The sequence below is a fragment of the Ursus americanus genome, chromosome 7 (genome assembly GCF_024610735.1).
Source record: "Ursus americanus isolate L20-20 chromosome 7, mUrsAme1.1.p, whole genome shotgun sequence".
Taxonomy (NCBI): Eukaryota; Metazoa; Chordata; class Mammalia; order Carnivora; family Ursidae; genus Ursus; species Ursus americanus.
The window spans coordinates 51,173,340-51,194,231 of record NC_142133.1 but is presented as its reverse complement, the minus strand read 5'-3'; the positions used below and the strand labels follow the sequence as shown (position 1 = coordinate 51,194,231).

The 20,892-nt window shown below is 50.9% G+C and overlaps 1 pseudogene across 8 annotated transcripts in view; it reads right to left on the bottom strand.

Moving 5' to 3' along the window:
* LOC123799763 (NADH dehydrogenase [ubiquinone] 1 alpha subcomplex subunit 1 pseudogene) overlaps nt 1-20,892 on the bottom strand; it is a 270,558-nt pseudogene that overhangs the window by 90,865 nt on the left and 158,801 nt on the right. For 7 of the 8 annotated variants that reach the window (XR_015725253.1, XR_015725254.1, XR_015725250.1 and 4 more), the window contains one exon: nt 4,414-4,570. The product of XR_015725253.1 is annotated as an NADH dehydrogenase [ubiquinone] 1 alpha subcomplex subunit 1 pseudogene, transcript variant X8 (transcript). Of the gene's footprint in view, nt 1-4,413; nt 4,571-16,808; nt 20,763-20,892 lie in introns of those variants that run through there. The other variant, XR_015725246.1, reaches the window with a different exon arrangement.

Below are 20,892 nucleotides of genomic sequence, written 5' to 3'. Positions count from 1 at the left end.
CCATCCAGAAAGGCACCCCTTGGCCCCACACCCAGGTGCACAGCTCACAGGTGGTCACCAACTCACAGAAGGCCACATGGGCAGTGCCCACTGCAGGCCAGTCAGGCTGGTGCTGCAGAGAGCGTGTGCCTGCACCCAGCCAGGTCCTGCCCACTGCCTTCTTCCTCATTCCAGAAAAAGGAAGCACTGGAAGCTGACCAGCCCACAGACCTGCTCTTTCCAAGTGTCCGACTGGTTCTTAATTTACATGAGGGCCCATCCTTGGGAAGCACCTCGGTGACGATGAGCTGTGGGTCACAGGGTCAGTCCTCAAGGGGCCACTTTCTCCTCAAGGTCACGGTCACTGGCTGCCCTTCCATACACACCAGGTGAACAGGTGCACACTGCCTGTTGCCCAGGGGGGACCAGGGCCTCTAGAGGCATGTCATCTCCCTCTCTGCCTGGCCCAGGCCCAGTCCCAGGCCAAGATAGGATTACCTCAAGCTTCCTGTGGGGCGACAGGGACTAAAGTCATTCGCATGACACACTATGACCAGTCTCTTCGGCTCCCTGTTTGGGGTGAGTGCCATGGCAGAGTCTCAGGAGAGACCTCCATCAGTCCACCCTCCTTAGCCCACAGCACAGCTCTGAGCCAGTCTGGGCTACATTCCCAGCTCCTCGAATGGATGCATGGCCTTGGGCAGCTCGGCTCTCTGGGCCTGTTTCGTTCTCTGTGAAATGGGGATGAAAACAGTACCCACCTTAGGGGCTGACCTAAGGTTTAAGTGACGTTTTCTGTGTGTACATAGACATATATACACACTCACATATATGACATTGCATGTATAAATGTAAATGAATTAAATCTATTTGAGTGTATAGGTATTTGACTATGAGATTATAAATACATACAATGTTTAAAGTACTTAGAACAATGTCTGGCACACTGTTACTCTTCTTCCTCTGGTTATTATTGTCATTATGACAAATAGAGCTTTACAATCAGGCAGCCTGGATTCAAGTCTCCATCCATCCCCTTAAAATCCCTGTAAGCAGAGGTGAATTTTCCCAACCTACCCAAGCCTCACTCAATATCGGCATTTAAAAATTCACTAGAGGGGCGCCTGGTTGGCTCAGTTGGAAGAGCATGCAACTCTTGATCTCGGGGTCATGAGTTTGAGCCCCACGCTGGGTTGTAGAGATTACAAAAAAATAAACTTAAAAAAAAGATTAAAAAAATTAAATAGGAATTGTGGGCCTTAAACTGTACACTTAAAAATGGTTAGCATAGTAAATCGTATCTTATGTATATTTTACCAAAATAGACAAATATATAGCACATGAATTAACATGAGACACTTGTCATACAAATACCACAAATACATCAAACAAAGCCCATAATTTTTTTTTTTAAAGTAGGCTCCACGCCCAGTGGAGCCCAATGCAGGGCTCAGACTCACAACCCTGAGATCAAGACCTGAGCTGAGATAGAGTCGGACTTTTAGCTGACTAAGCCACCCAGGCACCCCACAAAGCCCATAATTTGAATTTTGGATGAGCCAAAGTTATGGGGGGAAAAGTGAATTAATTTAAGATCAGTTAAAAAACAGTCTTCAGTAACTGAGAGTGCAGGAGGCCCTACGGACACTGGGGGGACCTTGCAGGGGTGTTGGGGAGGCTGTGACTTCTCTCTGATGGCCCTAATGGACCACCCTTCCTTGCGTCTCCCAGCTTCTGGTGGCTCCCAGCAGTCCTTGGCTTATGGCCACATTACTGCTGTCTCTGCTTCTGCCCTCACATGACTGTGTGTGTGTGTGTGTGTGTGTGTGTGTGTGTGTTGCTGGGTCTCTTTTCTCCTAGAGAACCCAGTCTTTGAATTAGGGCCCACCCTACTCCAGTACAGCCTCATCTTAACTAATTACATCTGCAAGACCCTATTTCCTAATAAGGTTGCATTTTGAGGTTCTGGGTGGCCGGGGGTTTGGGAGGACACCGTTCGGCCCTGAACAGCCAGTGTGAGGCTTGCATGAGCGTGTTACTCATGGCAGTGCTGGGAAGGGACATGAGGATGGCTGGTTCCTGGTGATGAGAGGCTGCTCCGGGTCGGGGGGGAACACAGTGGCGAGGAGGTGCAGGGGATGCTCCAAGTGTCTCCGGGCCCTCACTGTTGGCTCTGTGTGTGTTCCTCTAGAACTTTCTCCTTTCGTCAAGGGAGGAGCTCAGTCATCACGAGATGACCTTCAGGCTTTAAAGCTCTATGGCCATGCGGACTAAGGTGGACAGAGTCTGAAGACATCTGGAACTGTAAGATCAGAGACAGCAAATGCATGACCCGGGTACCCTCAGGGTCCACACCTAGCTGTTCATCCTTCACTAATTCACTGAAGGTGGAAACACACTGAGGGGAGAAAGAGGCAGACTTCCATAAGAGGAAGCAGAATGAGCGAAGGCTCCACAGCAGGACAGCGGGCTGAGGGGCTCACGGGGGCCTGGGGCAGGACTGCTGTGGCTGCCATCAGAGGGGCAGGCAGGGCAGGAGGGCTGAGTGTCCTGCACTTGTTTCCTGCTGACACCTCTCCTGCTGTGGTTAGGATGGCGCTGGGCTCTGAACCAGGAGTTCTAGAAATCGGGGAACAGAGGGAATGCTGCAGTCCAGGGGCCGTGCAAGGCGAGCACTGGCTCGCTGGGGTACGCCCACTGCTGACAGAGGCTGCCCTTGGGTTCAGCCGGTGTGACTCAGCCACAGGTCAATCTTGCATGAAAGGGAACATCACAGTCCTGGCGTGGCCCCTGGCTTCCTACAAGCTGTAAAACCATTTGGAAGTGGCAGCAACACGCCCAGATGCCAGGTTCAGAGGAAGCCTGCCTGGGAGTCTTGCACTGTCCGGTTGGGTAGCCCCCTCCCGACATTGCACAAGCTGCCCGGGGGCCCTAGGGACCCCGCAATGCTTAACTTAAAGACGGGGTGAATGGTGTGGCTTCTGCACGCATAGCAAGGTGGAGGATATCGGAGGCGCAGACCCTTCCTGGCATCACTGCTCAGAGTGGCTTGGGAGCCTCTGGCTGCCGCTGGGTCCCAACTAACCCGAAAGCCACACTTAAGCACTGTCCACAGGCAAGCCTTGGGCGAGGCCTCAACATGCAAAGGCTTAAGGACGATCCAAGGTTGAACTATGAGCCTTATGGAGTGCAGAGGTTGTAAGCACACACACACACACACACACACACACACACACAGAGTTACATGGATGTACAGGCAACACGCTCCTGGAACACAGAGGAGGAGATCTCCTGGTGCTCATGGGGTGACACCCATTCGGGTGTCTGCAGGCTTCACAGCGTCCCCTTGCCTGGGAATTAATTGCCTCTTCCCTCACAGAGACCCCTCAGGTAGCCACGTATGTTCCCTGGGATCTTGCGTTTGTCGGGTTCTCCGGGAAAACAGAGCCAATAGGACACACACACACACACACACACATACACACACACAAAGTGGCTCGCATAATTACGAAGGCTGAGAAGTCCCAAGAACTGCAGTTGGCAAGCGGGAGACGCAGGAGAGCCAAGGATCTGAAAGCCTGAGGACCCGGAGAGGTGACAGTGTGAATTCCAGTGTGAAAGCCAGTAGCCTCAAGCCCCAAGAAGAGCTGATGCTTCAGCCAGAGTCTGAAGGCAGGGAAAGACCAATGTCCCAGCTCAAAGGCAATCAAGAAGAGGAGGTCCCTCTTACTCAAGAAAAGGTCAGCCTTTTTGTTCTAGTCATGCCTTCAACTGATTGGATGAGGCCCACCTACCTACCTTAGGAAGAAGAATGCGTCTTACTCAGTCTATCCACTCAAATGTTAAACTCATCCAAAAATGCCCCTGCAGAAACACCCCACGCAGAATAATGTTTGCCCAAATATTGGGGCACTCCGTGGCCCAGACCAGTTGACAAAAGATGAACCATTGCAGACCTCAAGCCGATCAGATTCCCTCTTCTGAGGAATTTGCCAATGGGACAGACAGCTGGCTTATGCCTTGCAAGACTTGGGACCCAACGGATAGGCTTTCTTTCCTGACATCCTCCCAGTCTCTTCCGCCCTTGTATCCTGTAAGACACCACACCTGCCTACCCCCCGTAGGATGGTCATCTGCACGCTGTTTTCCTTAAATGAGCTTGGGCTGAGTTCCCCTACCTGCGCCAGCCCCCATGAACATCTCCTCCTCGCTCTCAGACCCTCCCTCCCTGGGGGGTCTCCAGGGACTCCTCCCCCACGCTGTTACCACCAGGCAGAGTCTGCGCCCCCCAAACTGGCCTGACGGGGTCTCCCACCATCTATGCTGTTACAACAGGTTGAACACTGCAGACGGGCTGTTCATCCGTGTGTATGTTTGTTTTTATAACCAGCCACTCGCTTCCAGAGACACGTCTCCACCCGGATGCCCACTGACCTGCCGTGTGGTGGCACCTCTCGGAGTCTCCTTCAAGGCGGGTTTGGAAGGTTTTCACAACCATCCTGCAGGGTGGCGTGTCCAAGGATGCCGGTCTAGTTGGATGTGTGGTTTTGATAACAGTCGAGTTACCGAGGCTTCTCCTTCCATCCTCGCCCTGGTACATAAGACACAATGAAAACATCAGAAAAGAAGGAGTCCAAGTGAAGTTCTGGCCAGGAAGTGGGTCTTGGGGAACCTGAGGTGCTGTGTTCTACTTCCGGAGGAGAGAAGAGCAGAGTGGGCCGGGCAGCGAGCTCCGTGTCCACGTGGCTGCGTCTTCACAGGGCGCGTGGAAATCTGTGGAATGATTTCATCACCACGCCGACAGGAGCATCACCGGGCACAGGTTGAAGCCTCAGACATGACCTAACATAACCTTCTCACTGGCCGGGTGGGGACACCGGGGACCCAATTTGCTCCGAGTCACACAGGCAAGCAGTCGGGAGCTGGGCTTCATGCAGAGTCAGAGACAAATTCCACATGAATGAAAGACCCGGATGTAAAACTGAACTTTCTAGCTGTAACAGAAGTATCTCTTACGGCCTCATAGCGAGGAAGGAGGGATTTCTGAAGCAAGGCACGAGAAGCATCACCCGAGGGACAAAAGACGGGTCCCTTGACCAGTTAAAGTGGAGGATTTCTTTCCACCGTGATACAGAGGAGAGGCGATGGCTGCAGTCTGGTTTCCTGGGTCCTGAGTAATTCCAGCTAAAAGCGAAAGGGAGGGTCTCACGGGAAGGAGCATGGCATTCACTCGGGCCCTGGCAGACACGTAACCCGCACAGCAGTGTCGCGAGGCGTGAGTAGCTTCTGTCACACGGAGCACACGAGGCCGGAGAAGCCTGCCGCTTGTCTGCGGGGCGCAGGGCAGCACGCTCGCCTGCCTCTGCAAGCATCTCCCCTCTCTCCCTCCGGTCAGCCCGGGGGTGCGCTTTACAGAATGAGGGCGGACCGCATTCCTCCTCATCAGACCCGTCAGGGGTGCCTGACGCCCACCCTGTAAAATGCAAACCCCTTCCCAGCCTACAGGGACACGCCGGTGACACCTCCTCTCTGATCCCCCTGCCCTTCTCCCCTGCTCCAGCATGCGGGCCTCCTCAGGGCCTTTGTGCCAGCTGTTCCCTCCCCAGACACACTCTTCTCCCTTCCCCAGTGGCCGCGCCTCTCCCCCTTAAACACCACCTCCTGGGAGAGCCCTCCCCTCAGCCAGGCACCTGTTCTCTCACCACCGTATGTAACTGAATTCCTATCTATTTCTTCCATCCTTGTTGCTGGAGTAGACTGCGTGCTCTAGAAGGGTAAGGAACGGGATGTTTTCCCTGCGTGGACTCTGGCTGTCTCCTTGAGGACTGTTCGAGGCGAGCGAACGTTTCGCCCTCTCTCAAGCTTTGCAGAGAACCAGGACCGAACAATGACATCTCTGACTCTTCCTTGGTGGGGAAGGGAAGCTGTGCCCTCGGGGGGCCGCATTTCAGCCGGGCACTGCACCACACGCAGCCAGCTCGGTGGCCGCCACGCCGAGCGCACCAGCACCTTCCCGGGATCCCTCCACTTTCTCGCCAACAGGCTCTCTCCGTAGTCTTTTCTTCACAGGGTGGCCTTTTCTTTTTTAACGAAGATTTAAAAATTTACCTGGCTTGTCTTAGGAGCTCAGTGAGCTTCTCAGAGGAAATCACCAAAAGGAAAGGGCATTTGGCAGGAGAGCCAGTGTGCTGAAAGGCGGAGCTGTGTGGATTCCATCCTGGGTACCCTTGCTGACAAGCTGGGCAACCCGGGGCAGATGGGCCGCCCTCTCTGGTCTGTTCTCCCTCTGCAAAAGGCAGGGCTCGGGCTGGCGGGCCCCTGACTCTCACCTGCTGTGGTTTAGGGTCTCAGGTGGGGCTCTTTGCAGGAGGCAGGGGTGCTGGGTGGAGAGTGCTGCCCCGGGGTAGGGCTTCCTCAGACGGGGGAGTCCCCTGAGAGGCCACTGGGGTCACTGAGTGAGGGCCTGGGCTGGGGTCCTGGGCCACGGACTACCTGGTTCCAGGGATCAAGGGAGACACTGGCCAATTCTAACTGTTCTTTGCAGTAGCCTAATACTACTTTCCAGAGTTAAGTACCCCTGAAGCGAAGGAAGGTAGAAGGAAGGAGGAAGGAGTTAGCAAGTACTGAGAGCCAGGAAAGTGCCACGCAGCCTGCTAGCGGCTTACCCCCATTATCTCATTTAAGCCTCCGTCAACCCCACAGAGAAGAAATTGCCATTCCACCCAGTGCTGGAGGAAACCAAGGCTCCGACAGACCAAGGAACTCGCCTCAGAGCACACAGCTTGGGAGCACCCAGGGTAGGAAGGGCATCCAGGCCCGTCCGCGCGTTCACACTCTGTTCCCTTGCATGGAGGAAGGGAGAAGGAGGGCCCCGGAGAGCATCTTTGAACGGACAGCCCCTGTCCTGTCCTGACTGGGTTGGGATCCTCACTACAGACCCGCGGACACATAGGACAGTGATGCTAGTTCGCCTGTCTCCAAATGTTTGCCAAAGTAAGCACTTGCTGCAACTGGCAAATATTCATTGCATGCTCCCGACGGCCCCCGCTTTCGTTTTGGTTCAACAGGCCTACTTTGCAGACAAATGCTTCAAAGGGAAGGCATGTGTCTGGCCAGTAGAATCAATAGCAGCTTCTGAGTCCAAAGGGCCACGAAGGAAATACCCTTGGCACCAGCTCTGTGGCCAGTTGTGCGAAGCCGGAAATGGTAGGTTGGACATGCATTCCCCAAGACTTTTCCTAGCCATTGATGTTTGCAGAGGGCACTTTGCAGACTGTCAAGGCGGACTCACTACATTAACATGTGGGACAAGGGCAAGGCTTTGAGGAACCTAAGCAGGTGACAGTTCCGGATGGATAATCCAGGGAAACTGAGGCTGACAGGTGCTGAAGGGATGACTCAGGACCTGGGGCACAAGAGCCACAAAGGTCTAGATCATGGGGGAGAATGAAGCCCAGCTTGGGGACTGGGGATGGAACTGGGCAGGCCAGATCAGCTCTGGCTTGTGCTTGTCACTCAGCCCCCTGCGTGCTATGGTCACGCGTGCCCTGGATCCGAAAGCACCAGCACCTTCCTGAACAGATGCACCAGCATGGGGGGCAAGCTCAGCTGGAGGGGGTGTGTAATCGCAGAAGCAGAGCTCTCTGCAACATACTCTGGTTTATAGTTTCTATGTTGTGCAAAACAGGTGGGAAGGTAGAAGATGGCGGAGTGTCCACAGCGTTGCCGTCCGACAGTGGTCACAGGTTTTGGACACCAGGGCAGGATGTGGCTTGGGTTGTGGTGGAAGGTGGGGAAGGTGGGGGCAGGGGCAGGTGTGGATGCTCCCCGGATGTGCACTGGACCGGGCTCAGCCAGGCAAAATGGCCAGGGAGAGGTAGCCGGGGCAGCAGTGCTGCTTAAAAGTGGTGTTTCTTGTGGCAGAAGCCACACGCCTTGTGAAATGTATCACGCATTCAGAGGAGCGCAGAAAACGCATCAGAGCGGTTTAAGGAATAATCATACGTGAACACTTGAACGTCCGCAGCCAAGGTTAAAAACAGCAACAGCGTCTTACAGAAGAGTCCTGTGGTTTCCCGCCAATGGTGTCTTCCCCCTTCCCTCCACCAGAGGTAACGACCCTCCTGACTTTCATGTTAGCCATTCTCTTGCTTTTCTTCCTTATGTCTGACCCCTAAAACTATGGCTCCGTTTTGATTGAGTAGAAAGCACGAACCTAGCTGGGTGGAGGAAAAGCAACATGGCCCGAGACAGAGGCCCCAGGAAGATCAAATGCATCAGAGACTGGCCTCAGCTTCCCTAATCATGACCCAATGACCTGGTGTCCTGGAAACTGGGCCAAAGGTCAGCTCCTTCTGTCAGAACCTCGACTCCAGCAGAGAAACCCAGGTGATGCGATCCAAGAGCGAGCAGTATTCTGAGAAACCCACCACCTCCTTCCCATCCAGCCACTCCATCCTCCTCGTGTCCCAGTGATGGGCTCTGGGGCAGAGGGGACTCCCACCGCAGACTCAGCCCCCATTTGGGTGGAGGGATGGGATGATGGAGCACATCGTCCCAGCAGGCAGGACTGGAAAAGTGCAGGGGATTAGTTGAGGCCCGTAAGGAGTAAACTCAGCGCTATCGTGGCACCGGCAGGGAGAGCTGTGCTGCAGGATGAAGCCGCCGGAGAAAGATCCCCAAGGGCGAGGGCCGGAGACATCCAAGAGCAAAGTCTGGAGTCTTTCGACTAACTCTTCTGATCAGTATTTGTGGAATAGCTTCTATGAGCCGGGCATCCCCACCCCCCATCCAGTCAAGTCTGTTACAGGCACACATGGCTTTTGAAGAGCTTGTATGGGACGTGGGTAAAGGGGCTGCCATTTGTCTCCAGCTCTGAGGCCCCAGGAACGTGGGAGACCATCCATACATGGAACCCAGTGGCAGCAGGAGTTTGGAGCTATGGAAGCTGACAGCAATCTGAGGTGTTCGCATCCAGAGGTCATTCCCTGCCACCTGGGCTCCTCTGTCCCTGTCACCCCACCATCCACCGGTTCTTGTCATGTGCGTCTCTCTGGGTCGGCTGCCTTTCTGGGTGACCATTAGCTACTCAAGTGCAGGGATCCGGCTCAGGGCTCTTTGTCCCCACCTCGTGCCTGGTGTAATTCTTGATCACAGCTGATGGGTTGGAAGGAACTTTTGAAGGGACAGACCATGGCATCATGAGGCAGCTTTGCTTCAAGTGGGACGTTAGCTTAGAATCAATCTCCTCCGCTCTTTAGAGGAAGGGGGCGTCCGAAGAGCAAGAAGGTAGACAGCAAATGGTTGACATCTTTCTTATGGGGGAAAAGAATCATCAGAGTGTGTGTTCTTCCAACTGTGCAGCCAGTTAATTCCCTCAATGTTTCATTATGCAAATATTAAAGAAGGAAGAAAATGAACATGTAATGAGCACTTACGGCATGCATTAAATCTTTGACTCCCCTTGGGATTACCAAAAAAAAAAAAAAAAAAAAAAAGGATCCCTGAAGTCCCACAGTGCTCCCTGCCCTGGAAAGTTCTTTGGTTATAACTGAACCTTGGGGAAGGGGAAGAAGCCCTCTGGGCAGCACGTGTGGCTTGGGTCTGGGTCCCTTCCTGTCTGGAGAAAAGGCCGGGGCCACCATGGGCTGCTGTTACTGGCTCTGTGCACGTCGCCCCACGTGACACTGAGGCATGAGCAGGGCTGGGCTCTCCCCGCCCTCACCAGGGTGGCCCCTTTTGGGAAACTGAATCAGGGCATGACCTTGAAATGGAGGAAAACCCCTCAGTAGGGGCAGAAAATGAAATTCACTGAGCTGGCCCAGGCACCAAAGAAACAAACAAAACCCCCTACCGGAAAGATAAACAAACAATAAATAAATGTCATGTGCCATGCAAAACATTGGCATCCGCTTTTTCTTGAGACTGTGAATCCAAACCCTGTTAAGATGTAGAAATTCTCACGTCCACCCTCAAACAACAGACTTTACCAAACAATGGCAATTACCCTCCAGGTTAATAAATGTTAAACGGCCACCCGATAAGTATTAAATGAGCTCGAGACAAGCTTATGAGGTTGGAATCTTCCTCCTTGAAGTGACAGGAGGAAGTGACAAGAGTAAAGAGCCAGAAGTAGCTTCTGAAGCTGGGGTTTTTTGCAGGGACCTCAACACCACATCCAGGACACGGGAACCCCTCTCAGGAATAACACTAGATAGTTCATTATCTGAAAAACTCCCAACACTTTGTGAAATTATTTAGGTAATTTGCATGTAAGCATTACACCTCTAATTCCTCCTCCAAATTCTGATTTTGGACCTTGGACCCCAAAAAACCACAAAAAACAAAACAAAACAAAAACCTCACCAAAAACCAAAATGGAGGCATTTGTAATAGTTGGAGTTCAGCCACTATGGGAGTTAGCATTTCCTGGGGTGGAGGGGGAAAAAAAATAGATAAAAAATTGCACTAGAAAGTGAAATTGGATTTTAAAAAATCAATGAAGTAACCAGGCTATTAAAATGGAAAATAAGTCTGATGTCATTCTGAAAAATAAAAGGGTTGAGTCACCTGCAGAGCCACTTAATTAAGCACAGGAAGTAACAAGAGAGCTTGAGTGATTTTCCCAGTTAATGTCAGTATTTCAAAATGAGTGAGGCGTTAGGCCAAGAGCATTCCTTCTAATCAGAGAGTTAAATCGGCTCTTTTGCCCTCAGGACGTCTTGATACATTTGAAGTTGATGAAGAGCAAAAAGGAATGTATTAAAAATTATCCCAACTGCACCCAAACAAGCAAAAAAGTGAGCTTTCTGCTTGCGGTCCCTGGGGCAGTGTGTGATGGGGTCCATTGGGCTGGCCCCAGGACCCTCTGGAGCAGGGAGGGATGCCAGGTGGGGTGGGGGAGGCCGAACCTACCTTCATAAGGTCAGAGGAAGGAGTGCCAACGTCCTCTAAGTGTTCCTAAGAATTGTAGCAGCTCGGAGCAGAGGCAGCAGGTTGGGGTTTTAACAGAAATGACGTGGGACATGCAGGCAGGCCTGGACAAGGCCTTCCATTCTCCGTCTGAGTTTGGGGGGGGTCTCATTGTATGGGGCCTGGCCTCCCCTCCCACCTCTGCTAAGCAGATGCCAAGCCACTGTCAGCCCCAGCCAGCTAGTAAGTCGGGGGTGCATTCCCCAGCATAGCAGCCGTGTTGCAGTGTCCCTCTCCCACCCCAGGGAAACCTGAGGGCCATCCCCAAGTGCTCATGGAGGCTCTGGGTCTGGGTTCTTTGAGCCACGTGCAGAGGAGCTCCTGAGGTCACTGCCAGATCCCAGACTACAGCAGACTCAAAGGAGAAGCAAGGTCTGTCCCAGACCTAGTGCTCAATGCATTACCCCCTCTCCACTCACTCCCTCTGTGCCATTATCAAAGGCCAGCTTCCTTTGTTGTTGTTGTTGTTTTGAGGTTTTCTTTATTCATTTGAGAGAGAGAGAGAGAGACAGAGAAAGCATGAGCAGGGGGGAGAGGCAGAGGGAGAAGCAGACTCCCCACTGAGCACAGGACCCAGAGATCACGACCTGAGCCCAAGCCTGCCGCTTAACCACCTGAGCTACCCAGGCACCCCAAAGGCCAGCTTCCTTTTTCAGGCTTCAGTCTTTTGATGTTGGTTGGTTGTTTTATATCCATTATTATCTTTATTTAACTGTGCTAATAGGGCAGAAATATGGAAATTTTAATCCTTAAATCTGACCTAGTTTGGGTAGGGTGGAGACTAGGCTTGTCCAGAAGAGCTGAGCACCAAGGGTCCTGGACACGCAGGGAGGGCCTCTCCACCGCAAGCATAGACTCTCTTCCCCCCGATCAGTAAGGCAGTCTGTTCTGAATAAACTCAGCTTAATTAGTGGTTAAAACCAAAAATTGGCCACAGCCAGGCAGCTGCCGGTTTTCGGGAGCTCCCTTCCCCCTGAGGACAGCTACACACTTTCCCGATGTTCGATGTTCGTAGGGATGATGTTCCATCTGTAACATCAACCAATATCAGAAGTGATTTCCCCCCACAGGATGTTTCCTTAGTGCCTCATCTCGAAATTGACAATGTTGCGCTGGGTTTTCACTGTAATTTTCTCAACATCTCTCCTTCCCCCCATCCCACTCCAAATAAGGCTGCTCACCAAAAAACAGCAAATAGATATTTGGTGTTCCCAATTTTTAACCGTTTAACCAAATGAGAACCAGGTAAACTAATCCTAATCTTTTTGGAAGGTTGTCTTGAAGGCGACAGTTGTCACACTCATCTATCTAATGCCAACAGAGCCCTGGGTTGCAATGCCGGGAGCTTTGGGAATACTAGAATATTATGGGCAAGGGTGGAGTCTGACGGTTAAGTATATCCCCAGTAATACTGATTATTCTCATTTGAAAAATCTTTCCTAATTAGAGAGACCACCAGGATCAGGGGTGAGGGGCCGAAGGGACGGGGTGGCATTGTATGCAAATGAAATAGAGCAAGGGCTGGGGTCCAACATCGCAGGTTCATCGCCCTGTGCTGCTTATCTCCCCTTTCTGAGCCTCAGTTTGCTCATCTGTTAAATGGGATGAATAACTGAGCCTTCCTTTTAAGGTCGTGATGAGACTTCTGGAACAGTCCTGGGAAGAGTTCAGCATGGTCCACAGGATAGGATATGTGCATAATTCTTTTTTTTTTTTCTTTTTTTAAGTGAGCTCTAGGTCCAATGAGGGGTCAGACTCACCACCTCAAGATGAAGAGTCGCATGCTCTACGGACTGAGCCAGCCAGGGGCCCCCAATGTAACTCTTATTAGTAGCTACTGTATCAACTTTTTTGTTCTAATTCAGTTCTTGTTTTAGACATTGGGTTGAGAAGGCAAGAGCGGAAATATGAAATGAACTTTAACAGATGTTGTCCTACTCCAGTCTGGCCTGAGATCCTGTATCACATCACTCAGAATTACCTTCATCTTTGCATGACCTCAGTGATCGGGGGAAAGGGGAGCATCAGTGCAAGACAGAAAACATGAATCCAAGACAGGCTGGAGATCACAGTAAAATGTTCTCTGCAGATTTGCCTCGAGTGCCTCTGCCAAGGACAAGCCCAGAGTGTCGCCTTCCTGACTCAGGTGCTGGCGAGGGGCAGCAGGACCAATCACAGGCCCTTGGCCCAGCATCCCCTCCTTGCCTTCACCCACCTGGCGGGCACAGCTGGAGGGCAGGGGAATGTGCGGGGGGAGTGGGGGAGGTGAGCTGTTGGGATTTGTAATAGATTTATTTTCCTCCTAGACCCTATTCCTGACCCAGAGCTCCTAAACCCTTGGAATTTCCCGTGATAAGAGTGATAAAGGTGTCTTTGTTATGTTAATGAGGTGACAACTGGAAAGCTTTTAGGTAACTTAACCAAGGGGGCTGGTTGCCAGGAGAAACAGCCAGGTGATTAGAGAGCTTTCAGTCTCTCCGCCACCCCTCCAGGGAGGGGAGAGGGGCTGGAGTTTGAATCAACTGCCAATGGCCAATGATTTAATCAATCATGCCTATGTAATGAAGCCTTCCTAAAATCCCAAAAGGACTGGGTTCAGAGAGCTTCCCAGGCGGCGGAAACAGGCTGGTTGGTGCCCCTGGAGAGAGCAGAGAAGCTCCCAGCCCTGTCTCCACACCTGGCCCTATGCGTCTCTTCCATCTGGCTGTTTCTGAGTTCTATCCTTTTATAATACGCCAGTCATCGAGTAGGTAAAATGCTTCTCTGAGTTCTGGGAACTGTTCTAGCAAATGAATCAGACCCGAGGAGGGGTCTTAAGAACCTCTGATTGGGCGCCTGGGTGGCACAGCGGTTAAGCGTCTGCCTTCGGCTCAGGGCGTGATCCCGGCGTTATGGGATCGAGCTCCACATCAGGCTCCTCCGCTAGGAGCCTGCTTCTTCCTCTCCCACTCCCCCTGCTTGTGTTCCCTCTCTTGCTGGCTGTCTCTATCTCTGTCGAATAAATAAATAAAATCTTAAAAAAAAAAAAAAAAGAACCTCTGATTTACGGCCAGTTGGAAGCACAGGTAACCAGCTGGCCTTTCAATTGGCGTCTGAAGTGTGCATGTCTGTTTAAGAGGGAATTTTGTGGGACACCCTGATGTAGTCTGAGAATTGCTTGGTGTTGTGTAGGAAGCCCCTCACATTCCCCCCTTCCCGCCCCCAATACATTGGAATTGGGTCCAGGAACCCAAAAGAGCAGGTCTGCAGCAGGGGAGCTGACATCGAGCGCTGGGCATGCAGGCCTTCGAGAAATCTTTCCCGAGGTCCAGTCCACGTGCACACACCTTCTTGCCCATGTGAAAGCGCTGGGAGAGCCGCCCTCCTGACGAAGGGACTGTGTCAAGGTGTGAACTAGCCTTCAATTCTAGTCACCTCTGCAAAGTTCGTGGAGGTGACACCTGCTGTCATGGGGTCAAAGTTCAAATGTCACTTTGCCATGGTTGTCCCTCAGTCACCGAGGAAGGAGATAGGAAAAGGAACAGATAAATACTCAGGCCCCTGCAGCTACCCTCCTCTCCCCTGGGGTTGCAATACCCAGCCCTCAATTCCAACGGCCCGGAAGGCGGAAGGCGTCTTTCTACGGTGAGCTCATCTCCCTACCAGCCCCACCCACCCCCAGTCCTACCCTCCTTGCTGCTTCCATCTGACCGGCAGCGACTGGGGCTCGGCCCCGGGCTCCACGGCTCACTGGCTGCAGGCCCTGCCTTGGGAAGATGAGTGCTCTGCCCACTTTCTCATCTGCTAAATGGGACATGTCCTAGGGTTGGCATGTTTCCGCTGGTGACAGGCCTGGCATGGAGTCAGCCGGTTTCTTTTTCCTCTCCAGATCGCTGGCCTGGCCTGACCCCTCCTCTGGAACTCTTCCCTGTGTGACTGACCTCAGCCCCTGCTGCTGCAGCCTGACCCTGGCCTCCTTCCCACACCCCACCCGCCCCGGCCCCCCGTGTGCCTCTCTGCCAGCTGGGCCCTGAACCCCCTCTTGGCCTCCAGCCCTGCCTTTGACCTGGCACCCGCGCAAATGTTGCAGATTGCTGAGATCAGGAACAGGTCGTACTTGTCGCTCATTCCAGGAGCGTCCTTTCTATGTCCCCATGATCAGCTGCATGGGGAGAAGGGGGTGACATCACCAGACCTCACAGTCTCTCCCAGGGGGGCCCTCTGTGCATTCGCCCTGGGGACCCATCTTCCAACACCCCGACTGACAGCCCTGGAGCAGCTTTCTGTTGGAGGGTCTGCAGCTGCAGCCGGCAGCCCATGGTGGCCAAGATCTTGAGAAGGAGGCAGCGGGGTCATCCTTCTTTTTTCTTTTTTTTTTTTGTGGAAAAGCAGAAGGAGCTTGGGCTGTGCGGCCAAAGTCCAAAGTCCACGAATTTTCTGTCAGGCACCAGCCAGTCCAGATGCACAAACACACCCCTGAGTTTCCTGGAGAGGAATTGTTTACAAACCCCGTGTGGGTCCTGACCCTTGAGTCTTAGGCGGTGGGGTTTGGGTGTTCATCCAGGAGGGGCACGGATTTCATACGTGTCTTGGGCTTCCGGCTGGGCCTCATCCGTTTCTGCTGCCTGTTGGCTTTCTGGTCCCTTTTGGGGATGACTTCTCCCCAGTGCGTTTGGTATGGGTGAGAGAACGGTCTTACGAGCCGCCCTCCACCAGGGCAGTCTGGGAAGCAAAGCCTTTCTCTCCTTGCCCTGGGCCACTTTCTCTCCTTGCCCTGTGTGACCTAACCGTGGCTGGAAGGCCCTCCCCAGGGCTGGCATCTGCCATGAGTAAAGCAGGAAGGAGAGTCCGCGGGTGCAGCTGAGACGCGGGACAGACGGCCTCCCCCTCGAAGCCGGGGTTGTATTTTCTGCTTTCCCAGCCCCCCCGGAGCAGTCCTGGCCCCTACCACCCCCAATTCCCAGAGCCGCTCGTGCCCGTCCACTGCATTCTTTCACTTGAGCTAGCTGGAGTCTCTTTCTCGCCGGGATGACGTCCTGATGCTACCAGGTGGACACTGCCTAGCTTACAGTGAGCTACCCAAAAACTCCCTGGGGTCCCTGACAGCAGCCTGGGTGTCCATGCCAGTGGAGAAAGAGATGAGGAGTTCTGGCCTGCAAGCATGCCAAATGGTGTGCTTCTTCTGGAGCGGGGAGTCATTGCTAATGTCTGTAACTGATATCTCTCTTGGGAGAGCCTCTGTGTGTGTGTGTGTGTGTGTGTGTGTGTGTGTGTGTGTGTGTGTGTGTAAGAGAGTGTTTCTTACTAGTCAATTAATAGAATATGGTTTCTTTTGTTGTTACTCCTCTAAAAGGGTGAGTATGTCGTGCCCGAGAGAAATCTGACGCCCCAAAGCCCACCAGTGGCATCAGCTCTGGGTTGGCCGGAATGGTGCATGGCCGTTCCAATGTGCCTGAGGAATGTCTCCTGCTACCACACTGTTGGCACCCCAGGCCGGGTCCCTGCGGAGCCCAAGGCCCACCCTCAGCCTTGTCATATGGATCGTAGGGGCACCTCCCTGGCCCCGGTGAGGGCCCTCTACTCTGGAATGCCGTCAGCCACGCTGGTGAGGAATGAGGCTCCGGGACAACGGGTGGCCTGCAGCAGCCAGGGGTTCATCCCACCACGGTCCTGATGATCTGCGGTGAGACTATCACCCACGCATTTCTCTCCATCGTTCTTTTAAAAAAAAGCATACAGCTCGGTGGCTTTTAGCACTTTCACAACATGGCGCAACCATCGCCCTATTTCCAAAGCTTCTTCGTCACCTCAAACGGAAACTCTGTGCCCTTTAAGCACAGCTCCCCGTTCCTCCCCTCCCCCGTCCCCGGTGACCGCCATTCTACTTTCTGTCTCTCTGAACTTTCCTGTGCTAGGCCCCTCGGCTGAGTGCAAGCGCACCGTATGGGTCCTCATGTCTGTTTCAGTCGGCACCGTGTTTCCGAGGTTCATTCATGTTGTAGCGCGTGTCAGCCCGTCATTCCTTTGTAAGGCTGAATAATATTCCATGGGGTGTAGACGCCGCCCTTTCTTCCTCTAGACCTCTGTTGATGGACATCTCGGTTGCACCCACCTTTCAGCTGTTATTAACAACGCTGCAACGAACATCGGTGTACCAGTATCTGTTTGAGCCTCTGTTTTCAATTCTTTTGGATTTATACCTAGGACTGGAATTTGCTGAGTCATATGGTAACTTGATGCTTCGCATTTTGAGGGATCACCAAACTGTTTTGCACAGCAGCTGCCCCGTTCTGCTTTCCCACCAGCTTCACGCCGGAGTTCGAACGTCACTGCATCCTCTCCAACATTTGGGGATGAAGTGGTGTGTCGCTGTGGTTCTTATTTGGTTGGGTTGGGTTTTTACTTCTCCGTTGGTTTTACTATGCAGTACATTAATACAGTGCATACCCTTCTAGAAGAGGCAGATGAGCATAACCGAGTTATTTTTCATCAATCAGGAAAATGCTTCCTTGATCGATATTCTCCAAACCCCTTGACACATGGTAATGATTAACTCCAGAGACGCGCCTATCTCTTTCCATCAAGCCCTGCTGACATGAATAGTTGGCAAACCTTTTTTCCTTGCCCCCATTAGTGAACCTGTGGATGTGCGCAGAGGCTCTGCTGGGGAAGGGCAAGCACATGGCCGTGACGTCGATCCTGGGCAGAATCTCGAACCACATCGGGCCAGGCTGTGGTTGCTAAGGCCAAACCCTTCGTCACTGTGGTTTTAATTTGCATTTCCCTAACTAATGATGGTGAACATCTTTTCGTGTGCTTATTGGCCCTTGTATATCTTCTTCGGAGAAAGGTCTATTCAGATCCTTTGTACAGTTTCAAACTGAATTTGTCTTTTTGTTGTTGAGTTGTAGGAGTAGTTTAAATATTCTGGATATTAAATCCTTACCACATATATGATTTGTAAATATTTTCTCCTATGCTCTTGGTTGTCTTTTTACTTTCTTACTAACGTCCTTTGGGGCGCCTGGCTGGCTCAGTCGGTAGAGCATGTCGCTCTTAATCTGGGTTGAGTTTGAGCCCCATGTTGGGTGTAGAGATTGCTTAAAAACAAAATCTTGGGGCGCCTGGGTGGCTCAGTCGTTAAGCGTCTGCCTTCGGCTCAGGGCGTGAGCCCAGCGTTCTGGGATCGAGCCCCACATCAGGCTCCTCCGCTAGGAGCCTGCTTCTTCCTCTCCCACTCCCCCTGCTTGTGTTCCCTCTCTCGCTGGCTGTCTCTCTCTCTGTCAAATAAATAAATAAAATCTTTAAAAAAAGAAATCTTAAAAAAAAATAATGTTCTTTGATGCACAAAAGTTTTAAATTTTGATGAAGTCCAATTTAACTATATTTTCTTTTGTTGTATATGCCTTTGTTGTCAAATCCAATAATCTGTTGCTAAATATGACATCATGAAGGTTTACTTCTGTATTTTCTTCGAAGACTTTTATGGTTTTAGCTTTTATATTAAAGTCATTGAGCCATTTTGAGTTACTTTTTGCATATGGTATAAGGTAGAGGCTCAACTTCAGTCTTTTGCCTGTGGAAATCTACTTATCCCAGCACCATTTATGGAGTAGGTTGTATTTTCCCCACTGAATGGACTTGGCATTCTTCTCAAAAATCAATTGTCCATCAATGTGTGGGTTTATTTCTGGACTCTCAGTCTGTTCCATTGACCTATGTTTCTATTCTTATTGCCAGTTTGGATTCCTGTAGCTTTGTAGAAAGTTTTGAAATCAATAGGTGCAAATTCTCAGGCTTTGTTTCTCTATTTATTTATTTAAAGTATAAATGATATACAGGATCCTATTAGTTTCGGGTATATATCATCACAATTTGATATTTTTACACATTACGAAATGACTCCCATAATACATCTAGTCACCGTCTGTCAAGGTTTTTATAATATTATTGGTCATATTCCCTACATTGTATGTTACATCCTCAGGACTTATTTTATAATTGAAAGGTTTGTGCCTCTGAGTCCCCTTCACCTATTTTGCTCATTCCCCAGCCCTTCCCCTCTCTGGAAGCCACCAGTTTGTTTCCAGCATCTATGAGTCTGTTTCTGGTTTGTTTCATTTGTACATTTGTTTTGTTTTTTTAGATTCCACATAGAAGTGAAATCACACAATATCTGTCGTCCTCGGTCTGATTTATTTCGCTTAGCATAATACCCTGTAGGTTCATCCACATTGTTGCAAATGGCAAGAGTTCATTCTTTTTTATGGCTGAGTAGTATTCCATCGTATGCGTATGTATATGTCTGTCTTCTTTATCCATTCATGTATCGATGGGCACTTGGGCTGCTTCCATATTTTGGTTGTAAGTAATATGACTCGGTTTTTCTTTTCCAAGATCGTTTTGGATATACGGGGGCCCTTGAGATTCCGTATTGATTTGAGAATAGGTTTCTTGATTTCTACAAAAAAGGGCTGTTGAAATTTTGATAGGGACTGCATTGAATCCGTAGATTGTTTTGGATAGGATTGCCATTTTAACAACATTAAGTCTTCCTACCCACGAACACAGCATGCCTTTACATTCATTTAGGGCTTCTTTAATTCCTTTCAGCAATCTCTAAACCTTTCTTGAACCTATTTGTGTCTGTGACTTACATAACCTCTCAAGATAATGAGGGCCATCTGTTTCCCTTACCCACTACATAAATTAGTGTTAAAGCCAATAGAACACGCTGTCTCTCTCAATCTTTGCAGGCGTTCTTAATTTCAGTATTTTCAGTTTTGGTAAGCAAATCCCAGCGTGTGCTATTGATAGCTTTCATGATTTCCTTGATATTATGTATACATATGCCCTCTCAGGCACCGTCTGCACAGATTCAAAACTCTCACTCTTTTAGGTGTCCCCTCACACAGAGTTTTATCGGTTTCCCTTCTCCTAGTTCTGTTATGTTTCTGATCCAATAAGCAAACTTACATTCAACCAACTTATGTACTGCTCAGCCTGTTTTAACATTTGGGTGGGAGAGACCCAAATGTCCAGTATACAGAAGAAGAGACCCATAATGTTGACCCTATCTCCAGGTACCATGGCAAGAGGTACTGGGAGCCCAGGGCCTTGACCTCATAGAGTGAGGAGACCCAATGAAGGGAAGAGGATTTCCAGCTGGTGGTTTAGGGGAGACCCCATGGAGGAGGAACCATTTAAATAGAGGGATCAGAATATGGGGTGCTTAGACACATAATTAATTGAATGTCAACAGAAGCAGAGTTGGATTTTTATGACTGGGTTTCAGGAGGAATCTGAAACTTCTGAGAAATGAATGCTAGATTTTAGATGTATTAGGATATGTATAATTTATGGGAGGAAAAATCCATGGCTCTCATTAGATTCTCAAAAGCAGGTTAGGCTCAAGGAGGCGCCTTCCTAATGAAGGACTGATCAGAGGGCTCATTCCTACTTGTTGCTAGGAAGCTCCACGTAGATGTGGAGAATTATTATTATGTACATGGGCTAAGGCATCCAGAGGCTCTGAACCTAGATTCGAGGTGCCTTCGTTGTCCTAAAATTGTATATTTGTTTTATGTTTTTATTTTAGTGCATTTTTAGAAACTGTCAGTCATCTGATTCTTAGAGGTCATGACCCCAATAACCAAGCAGTGGGGGCCCTAGAAGGCAAGTTTTCTTAGTGAGGAGACAGGAGATGTTGCTCGAGAGGGAGACGTAGAGATGTGCAAACGAGGGAGGCCCAAGCGGGACAGAAAGCAAGAAGCTTCAGCTGTCAGAGAGCAGTGCTGAGTCCCTGGGCTGCTGAAGGGCCAGATGAAGAAACCCTGAAAAGACAGAAGGAAAATGATTCAAACGGGGGAGCTTCAGAGTCGGCTTTGAGAGCTCAGTGCAAAAGCTTACTCCTTGGGACGCCTGGGTGGCTCAGTCTTAATTAAGCGTCTGCCTTTAGCTCAG